Genomic DNA, 9092 nt, shown 5'->3' with positions numbered 1-9092 from the left:
TCTTTCCCCCTAAATGCTCCCTCCTTTCCAAACCCCCTTATTACTGTTGAGGGCACCACCAGCCTCCCCTCAACCTAGGCTTACAACCTAGGTGTCCTCCTCAAGCCCTCACTGTCTCTCACCTCCATATTCCATCTGTTGCCAAAGCTCCTTCTCTCCTCAAATATAGTCACCACCCCCATACAGTCCCTCATCATTTCAATACCTGGACTATTACAATAACCTGCTGGTTGGTCTGCCTGCTTCTCCAGTCCATCCTCCACTCAGCTTCCAAAGTGATTTTCCTAAAATGCAGGTCATTTCCATACTCAATAACCTCTACTACATCGTTATCACCTCCAGGATTAAAATACAAAATTCTGGCACTCAAGGCTCTTCATAGTACTTCCCCTCCCTTACCATGTCTTTCTAGTCTTCTTACACTTCACACCCCTCATTGACTCTTCAATCCAGTGGCATCTGACCTTTCTGTTCTAGGTACAAAGCATCTCATTCCTTGGCTGGGGCACTTTCCCTGGCTGTCCCTCATCCCTGGAATGCTCTCCCTCCTCACTCTCCCTTCTGGTTTCCCTAGCTTCTCTAGCTTCCTTCAAGTCCCAACTAAAATCCCACCTTCTTGCTGTAGGAAGTTTTTTCCAATCCTTCTTACTTCCAGTTCCTTCTCTCTGTGAAATTATTTCCTATTTGTCCTGTCTATTCTATTCTTTGTATAAATTTATTTACTTGTTGGTTCCCCCATCAGATTGTGTATGAGTTCCTTGAGAGAAGAGACTGTCTTGTCTTTCTTTGTGACCCCAGCACAGTATCTGGTACACAGTAAGCACTTAATAGATGTTTATCAACTGACTGACCAACAGTTCAATGTTTATTTAATTTTTTCTATGTCGTTTATATGTCTATTCTTACCTATTATAATTGTTCATCCTTTTCTTTGGTCTCCGTTCAAAGAGAAAACCCTTTGTCCCTTCTAAATCCCTGCTTTGGTGTTCAAACTCTGAGACTTATTAGATATAGCTCCTGATCTCTGTGGATTCACTTGGAGTTAATGTCTTTTTAACTTCCTTTGCAGTTCAAAATTGTAACTTCTATCTCAGTCTTTTTCTTGTAACTGTCCAGAGGGGAAGAAGGGAAAGACAACATTAATTTCTAGTTTCCTGCTTCTGAAAGCTTTCCTTTTCTTCCATCCATAAAGCAGAAGCCGAAAGAAGGCCAAAAAGTCATTCATTGCAAGGAGACAATGGCTAAGTTGATTGATAGTTTCCCTGCCATTTTACTATGGTAAGAGGCATAAAACAGCAACTCTCCCCTTAAACTTTTCTTTTATCTTTTTGTAACTTAAAACTTAAATGGAGTAGTATAGCATCAGAAGTCTGCAATTGTCTTTTGATGTGAGTTTCTTACAAGTGATTTCTAAAAGAAGTTGATCCCTGCCAGAAGAAATATATTTCAAAACAATGATTTAAAGAGAAAACAACAAGATCTTAAAAGAGAATTTAGCAGTTTTATAATGGTCTCATTTGAACTAAAATTCTCAACAAATAAGCAAAGACTCAGAATTCAAGAAAGATGTTCATGAGGTATAATGTGAAAAAATGCTTTTTCACTTTCTCTATTGAGAGGTTCCTGGGCAGCTAGGTGGGATAGTGGATAGAATACTGGGATTGGCATCAGGAAGACTCATCTTCCTAAGTTCAAATCTGGCTTCAGACACTTACTAGCTATGTGATCCCGGACTAGTCATTCCTATTTGTCTCAGTTTCCTCATCTGTCAAATGAGTTGGAGAAGGAAATGGCAAGCCATTCCAGTATTTTCCAAGAAAACCCAAGTTGGGGTTATAAAGAGTTGGACACAAGTGAAACAACTGAATAACAACAAAAACTGAGAGGCTGAATTCAGTTTAACAAGTGTGCTATTTTTTTGTTTTGTTTTTTTGGTTAGGCAATGGGGTTAAGTGACTTGCCCAGGGTCACACAGCTAGTAAGTATTATGTATCTGAGGCCATATTTGAACTCAGGTCCTTCTGAATTCAAGGCCAGTGCTCTATCCACTGCACCACCTAGCTGCCCCACAAGTGTATTATTTTTCAGCACACCATTCTCAGGGGCAACTTAAGGAGTTCAAAAGAAATATATGATTGCTTTAATATTTGTATTGTTTTATTGATGCTGTTTATCTTAAACACCATACTTATTTTCTGATATGCTACCATTTAATTCTCTCTCACAGCAAAGATAGTTAAACAAAACTAACCAAAACTAGCGTTCCACACCCATAGTTGACCATCTCTTTAAACAGAGGGCAACTGTGATTCATTATCTGTTCTCTGGGCATGCCCTAATATGATAGCTATATGAGTGGAAAGAAAGAGTCAAATGTAAGAACTATTGTGAAAGTAGAAACAGCAAGATTTGGCAACTGATTAGATATATAGGGTGGGGAGAATAGGATATCAAACGTAATGCTGAGGACGTGAACCTAAGAGCCAGGAAAGATGGCAATGTCCTTAGGAAAGTCTGGAACAATGGAGAGTTTGGGAAAAAATGAGTTCCTCTTTAATCATTTCAAGTTTCAAATGTCTTTGGGATTGAATAGTTTGAACTATTCAATAGGTAATTAGATGGGGTTGGATTCATAATCTCACCTGGGGGTAAAGGAGACTGTATATATCAATCCAGATGTCTCCTGTCTAGAGATGATAATGAAACCCATGGGCTTTGATGAGGTTACTGAGAGAGAGAGAGAGAACACAGACGGAGATGAGAAAGGGCCACAGAACAGAACCTCAGGAAACACCAAGAGTTAGGGTAAGTTATGTGGATGACAAATAAGCAAAAGAGATTGAGAAGGATTGTTCAGACAAATAGGAGGTATACCAGAAGAGATGAAAAAAAAAATCCATAGAGGAAATATTCTCCAGAAAAATAGGGTGGTCAATAGTATAAAATGCAACAAATAGGTCTGGAAAGTTTAAGACTGAGAAAAAATCATAGATTGTCAATAAGAGATCATGTGGAGCAGAGCCAAGATGCTGGAGTAGCAGGAAGTACAATGAGTTCTCTTCAACTACAAGTGCCTCCAAACAGATCTAGAAAATGCACTTGACCAAATTCTGATCAGAAAACTTGAGGGAAAAAAAAATATGAATTTTTTTTTTCCAGCTTAGGTCAGTATGAGGAGACAGACAGAGCGACATATAGACCTTGGGAACTGAGACTAGCTAGGAATGCCCACATGGAGATTTATAGTCCCAAGGAGCAACTGTGCATTAGGGCAAGAAGAGGTCCTTCATCTAATATAGAGAGGTTTAAAGTTGTGCAGAGAGCAAGAAAAGGTGCAAACTGGAAGCTGTATAGCTCTCTCTCTAGTTCTGTGTCACAGATCCAAGATGGACTATGGAGAGAACTTGTGCCTGGGGCTATTCCATAGTGAAGAATGGCTGTAGGCTCTATGATGCTAACCAAGCAAGGAGCTGTGGGACCTCAGCAGAGGGGCGGATCTCAGTTCCAGCTTCCAGCTCAGTCTGAAGCTTGTAGATGAAAGACCAGGTCAAGAATCCCAGACCATGATGCTGAGTGAAATGAGCAGAACCAGGAGAACATGGCACACAGTAACAGCCAAGTTGTGTGATGACTTAACACTTCTCAGCAACACAGGGATCTAAGATATCTCCAAAGGCCTCGTGATGGAAAATGCTATTCACATTGAAAGGAAGAACTAAAGAGTTTGAATGCAGATCGAAGCATACTATTTGCTATTTTTTTTCTTCTGTTGTGTTTTGTTTCCCTTTTCTGGTGGTTTCTCCTATTGGTTCGAATTCTTACCTACAACATCATTAATGTAAAAGTATGTTTAATAGGAATATGTTATGTATAGCCTATACCAGATTGCGCGCCATCTTAGGGAGAGAGGTAAGGAAGGAGGGGGAGAAAAATTCAAAACTCAAAAGCTTATGGAAGTGATTGTTGATCATTCAAAATAAATCAATTAAAAATGTTTAAAAAATCCCAGACCAATGGGGAATTTGCATTTCTGTCACTCTGAACCAGCTGAGCTTTTAAAAAGGAGCTGAGTCTAGCAGTAATCTTATGGAAACTCCAAGTGGGGTCATTCTGCAAGCATGTTGCTCAGATCCAAACTCAGGTTAAAAACCCAAACCGAAACCGAAACCGAAACTTGCAGGACTCAGAGCAGCAGGGCAGAAATCAGAGTTTGCCCTGGATTAAACTACGTTGGGAACGCCGGAAACTGTTCATCCCCAGCCTGAGCCATCCATCTGAGCTCCTAGAATGACAAACGCCCAATACCCCTAAGAAACCGCAGCAGGAACAGCCAAGACCAAAACCTGACTCAAAAACCTGTCTAAAGACAGGAAAAGGAAGGAAGAAGGAGAAAACAGGAAAAAAGAATCCCACCATAAAAAGCTATCACGGTAAGAGGGATTCTTAAGACCCAAGCCCAGAAGAGAATGACTCCGAAGCACCAACAATAGGTTCTTAAATAAGGCACATAATCAGCTAGAATGCTTACAAGAGATGAAAAAAAATAGTTAAATAAGAGATAAGAATATTTTTTAAAAGTGCTGGGAAAACTGGAAAGCAGTTGGTAGAAACTAGGTACAGATCAACATCTCACACTGTGTATCAAGATAAGGTCAAAATAGGTACGTGATTTAGATATAAAAAGGTGATATCACAAGCAAATTAGGGGAACATGAAAATTTTACCTGTCGAATGTGTGGATAAGGGAAGAATTTATGACCAAACAAAAGACAGAGAGGATCACAGGATATAAAGTGGGTAATTTTGATTACATTTAATTGAAAAGGTTCTTGCACAAACAAAACTAATGCAGCCAAGATTTAAAGGAAAGTAGGAAACTGGGGGGAAATTGTACCGTTTCCCTGATAAAGGCCTCCTTTTTAAATATAAAGAGAACTGAGTCAAATTTATAACAATATGAGTCATTCCCCAATTGATAAATGGTCAGGGATATGAACAGGAAGTTTTAAGAAAAAAGAAATCAAAATTATCTACAGTCATATAAAAATGCTCTAAATCATTATTGATTAGAGAAATGCAAATTGAAATGACTCTGAAATACCACCTCACACCTATCAGATTGGCTAACATGACAGAAATGGAAAGTGACAGATGTTGGAGGCAATGTGGAAAAATTGGGATACTAATGCATTGTTGATAGAATTGTGAACTGATCCAATTGTTCTGGAGAGCAATTTGGAACTATGCCCAACAGGCTATAAAACTGCCTGTTTGACCCCACAGCATCATTACTAGATGTGGATCCCAAAGAAAAAGGAAAAGAACCTATATCTGCAAAAATATTCACAGCTGCTCTTTTTGTGGTGTGGTGACAAAGAATGGGAAATTGAAGGGATACCTATCAATTGAGGAACGGCTAAGAGAGTTGTGATACCTGAGTGTGATAGAATACTATTATGCTATAGGAAATGACAAGCTGGATGGTTTTGGAAAAGCCTGGGGGACTTACACGAACTGATGCAAAGTGAAATGAGCAGAACCAGGAGAACATTGTACAGAGTGTGTGGGACAGAGACCACCTACCCAAATTAAAAACCAGAATCTTGACAAAAGTTTGCAAAAAGGAGAAGTCTCTTCACTGACTTTCTTGAGAAAGGGCACCCCCGTGCTGCCTAAACTGCCCCAAGAGTGTGAGTGCTCTTTGTTTAAGGCAAGATTATATAGACCCTAACGCAGCAGCCCACCCTAACCCCCTTCCTGTCGGCTCATTGGCTGAGCCTCAGGTGTACAATCCATTCATGTAAAAACTACCCCAGTAACAGAGACAACAAAGAGGTATAGAAATTATGTTAGCATGTTCCCCCTTTCAGGGCCTCACAGTTTCAGCAGCCTTTTACCCAAGGTCATATAACTAGCTAGAGGATGAGATAGACAGGATGCTCTTATGGCTCAGGAATTTCTGCTAACACTGTCTAAGAGTAGGGGAGGGAGAAGGCTGGGGTTGGGGGTCTCATATTCTGAGGGATCTTCACTTAGTGTTGGTACACATGTACCATTCAAAAGCAACAATACTAGAGCCATTAACAAGAACTAATGACCCTTTGAGGAGGCTTCACTTCTGAGAGATCATCTCTCACACAGAGTAATGGCAGTATTGTACAATGATCAACTGTGAATGACTTAGCCATTCTGCTCAATACAATGATCCAAGACAATTCCAAAGGACTTATGAGGAAAAGTGGTATAAATCTCCAGAGTGAGAATTGATGAAGTATGAGTGCAGATTGAAGCATAATTTGTTCATTTTTGTTGGGTTTTTTGGTACCATGTCTAATATGGAAATTTTAAAAAGAAGTAATGAATTCTCTAGCAATATTAGTCATCAAACAGAAATTAGATAATGGTTTTTCAGTATGGATGATGACTTGTCAGGATGTTGAGGAAGGAATTCCTGTTCAGCTATTAGTTGGCTAGATTAGAGGTGTTAGATTCACAGCCCTAGTTCTGTAAAGCTCTGAGGAACTCCAGATTAAAATATAATTGGGGGGCAGCTATGTGGCACAGTGGATAGAGCACCAGCCCTGGAGTTAGGAAGACCTGAGTTCAAATTCTGTCCTCAGACTATTGACCCTTACTATCTGTATGACCCTGGGCAAGTCACCTAACCTTATTGCCTAGCAAAAACCAAAACAAAACAAAAATGTAATTGGGAAACATTTAACAAAATAAATATAAATGCAATACAATATAGATAGTGTTAACTTATGGTTTTCTAAGTCACTATGTGGCCAGTGGGGATAAGTTTCTATTTGAGTTTGATACCACTGAAATAGATGACCTCTAAGTTTCTGTTCAGCAATAAGATTCTGTGTGAAAACACATTAATGAAATCACGCACCTTTCGACATCTAGAACTGTTCTTATAGACTGTTTATAATCTTTCTTCAAGGTTGGATTACCTGTAAAAGCCTGGGAAAATTCCTATGATTACAAGCAGTGGAAGGTAACTGATGTCACCTCTTTTTTTTTTTTGACCCAGAATTGTGATTCACTGGCTTAAGCAGAAGTATCAAATCTGCAATCCATCCACAACACTCCCAAGTATGGCTTGAACCTGATTAAAATGTACTTGGGAAAAATTTAGCAAAATGAATAAAAATATAATAAAATATAGATAATGTTAATTTGTGGTTTTCTAAGTCAATATGCAACCTGTCAGTGTCCTCATGTACAATTTAGTGGCCCTCATTTCTGTCTGAGTTGGACACCACTGGTATAGAGAACTTCTCTTGAGGAATCACCCTTAACCAGTGTATATCAACACCTGTTCTACAATTTATAGTTTTAGAGACCTGTATGGGGACACTGTGAGGTAAAATCTTGCTTAAAGTCACATGGTATATCTCAGAGTCGAGATTTGAATCCAGATCTTCCTGACACCAAGTCCAGCTTTCTATCCTCTACTTTCATGCTTCCTCTTTTACCTTTTAAAAATGCAAGAAATACAGGTGACTTTGCAGGTGAGTGGACAAGTGTCCAAATGACAGCTGGGATAGTCAATCAATAAATCAATAAGCACATATTAGCTACCTTATATATACCAGACACTCTTGTACTTGATGCTGGTGATTCACAGATGAAAATTAAAAAAAAAATCTCTGTCCTCAAGGAGCTAACATGTTGTTATCAAAGACAAAATGTACAAAAATAAGTATGTACAATGCAGTGTAACAACATCCTGGGATCACTGTCTAAGAATGAGTATAGCTACCTCTTCTCCTAAGGCTTTCAGGGTACTCCTAAGGGGCAGTGGATGACTTTATTTAATGCTAATGGCTAGAGGCCCCATTCTGATGTTTTATCCTCATGACTATGGATTAATTGTCATTTAAGCAGCTAGTCTCAATTTTTTTAAAGGGAGGTATTTATTAAGGTGCTATAAATGGCATAAAACATTCCCCCCAAAAGTCTCTCTCTCAGAAATACATACAGTATCTAAGGGAAAGTGGGTTCAAGCTGAGACAGCACACACGGCAAAGCAGTAACGCAGATTTAGGTTTAAAATCTTTTCTTCTCAGACGTTCTGTTTGTCATTGACTCCCTGTCATCAACTGATCCAGGCATGCTTCTAGGTCACTGACAGGAAGATGGGAAGTACAGGATCCTTTGGACCCTTTGAAGCTCATGAGGTTCTCCTCTGGTCAAAGCTGATGGGGTGGGGGGAGGGGGAAGGAGACCTAGGCCAGATCTGTAGCTGAGGCCTCTATTTCCTCTTCCAGAAATGGTTCCTTCACAGTGGTTAGGTGAAATATTATGCGTGCTCCAACTTCTCAAATGACTCCAATTTTCGACTCTCTTGATATTTTATAGGCATCCCCTTTGGCTGTTACAAGATTTTCTCAGCCTATCCAAACAAGTCATTCCAGTTCAGGGATTTTTTTTTTTTGCAGTTAGTCTTAAATCTCTAACTGATTGAAACTAAACCCTGTTATTGGGAGTAACTTAATAAGGTACCAGCATCTTATCTTATCATTAAGGTTATGAGGTAGGGTGACTTCAATTGAGTATATCAATCAATCTTACTCTTACAAAAACAAAAAAAATGAGGCGAATTTATGGGGAGTTAGAGGGCGTTAGTAACTAGTGGTATCAGGAAGTTATTCCAGAGATGAGAAACCTGACCTCAGAAACTTACTAGCTATGTGACCCTGGGTAGCTCACTTAACTCTGTTTGCCTCAGTTTCCTCGTCTGTAAAATGAGCTGGAGAAGGAAATGCAAATCATTCCAGTATCTCTGCTGAGAAAACCCCAAATGGGGTCACAAAGAGTCAGACATTACTGAAAAAGACCAAACAAAATGTCCGTGAATAAAAGCAAGATGTCCAGCCCTTTGTCAAGCGCCACACTTGAGGACCTAGAGGGCCACATGTGGCCTCAAGGCTGCAGGTTCCCCACCCCTGGACTAGAAAGACCTGGTTGAAACCAGGTTAGGAAGGGCTTTAAAAGACAAACCATGCCCATTCTCTGTTCTGGTCAGTAGAACAATTTACTGCACCCCAGTGAGCTTGTCAAAGGTTCCAGAAGATCTAATT

Source organism: Phascolarctos cinereus, unplaced genomic scaffold, assembly GCF_003287225.1.
Source record: "Phascolarctos cinereus isolate Bilbo 61053 unplaced genomic scaffold, phaCin_HiC Scaffold_3;HRSCAF=262, whole genome shotgun sequence".
Classification (NCBI taxonomy): Eukaryota; Metazoa; Chordata; class Mammalia; order Diprotodontia; family Phascolarctidae; genus Phascolarctos; species Phascolarctos cinereus.
This window is presented reverse-complemented; position numbering follows the sequence as displayed.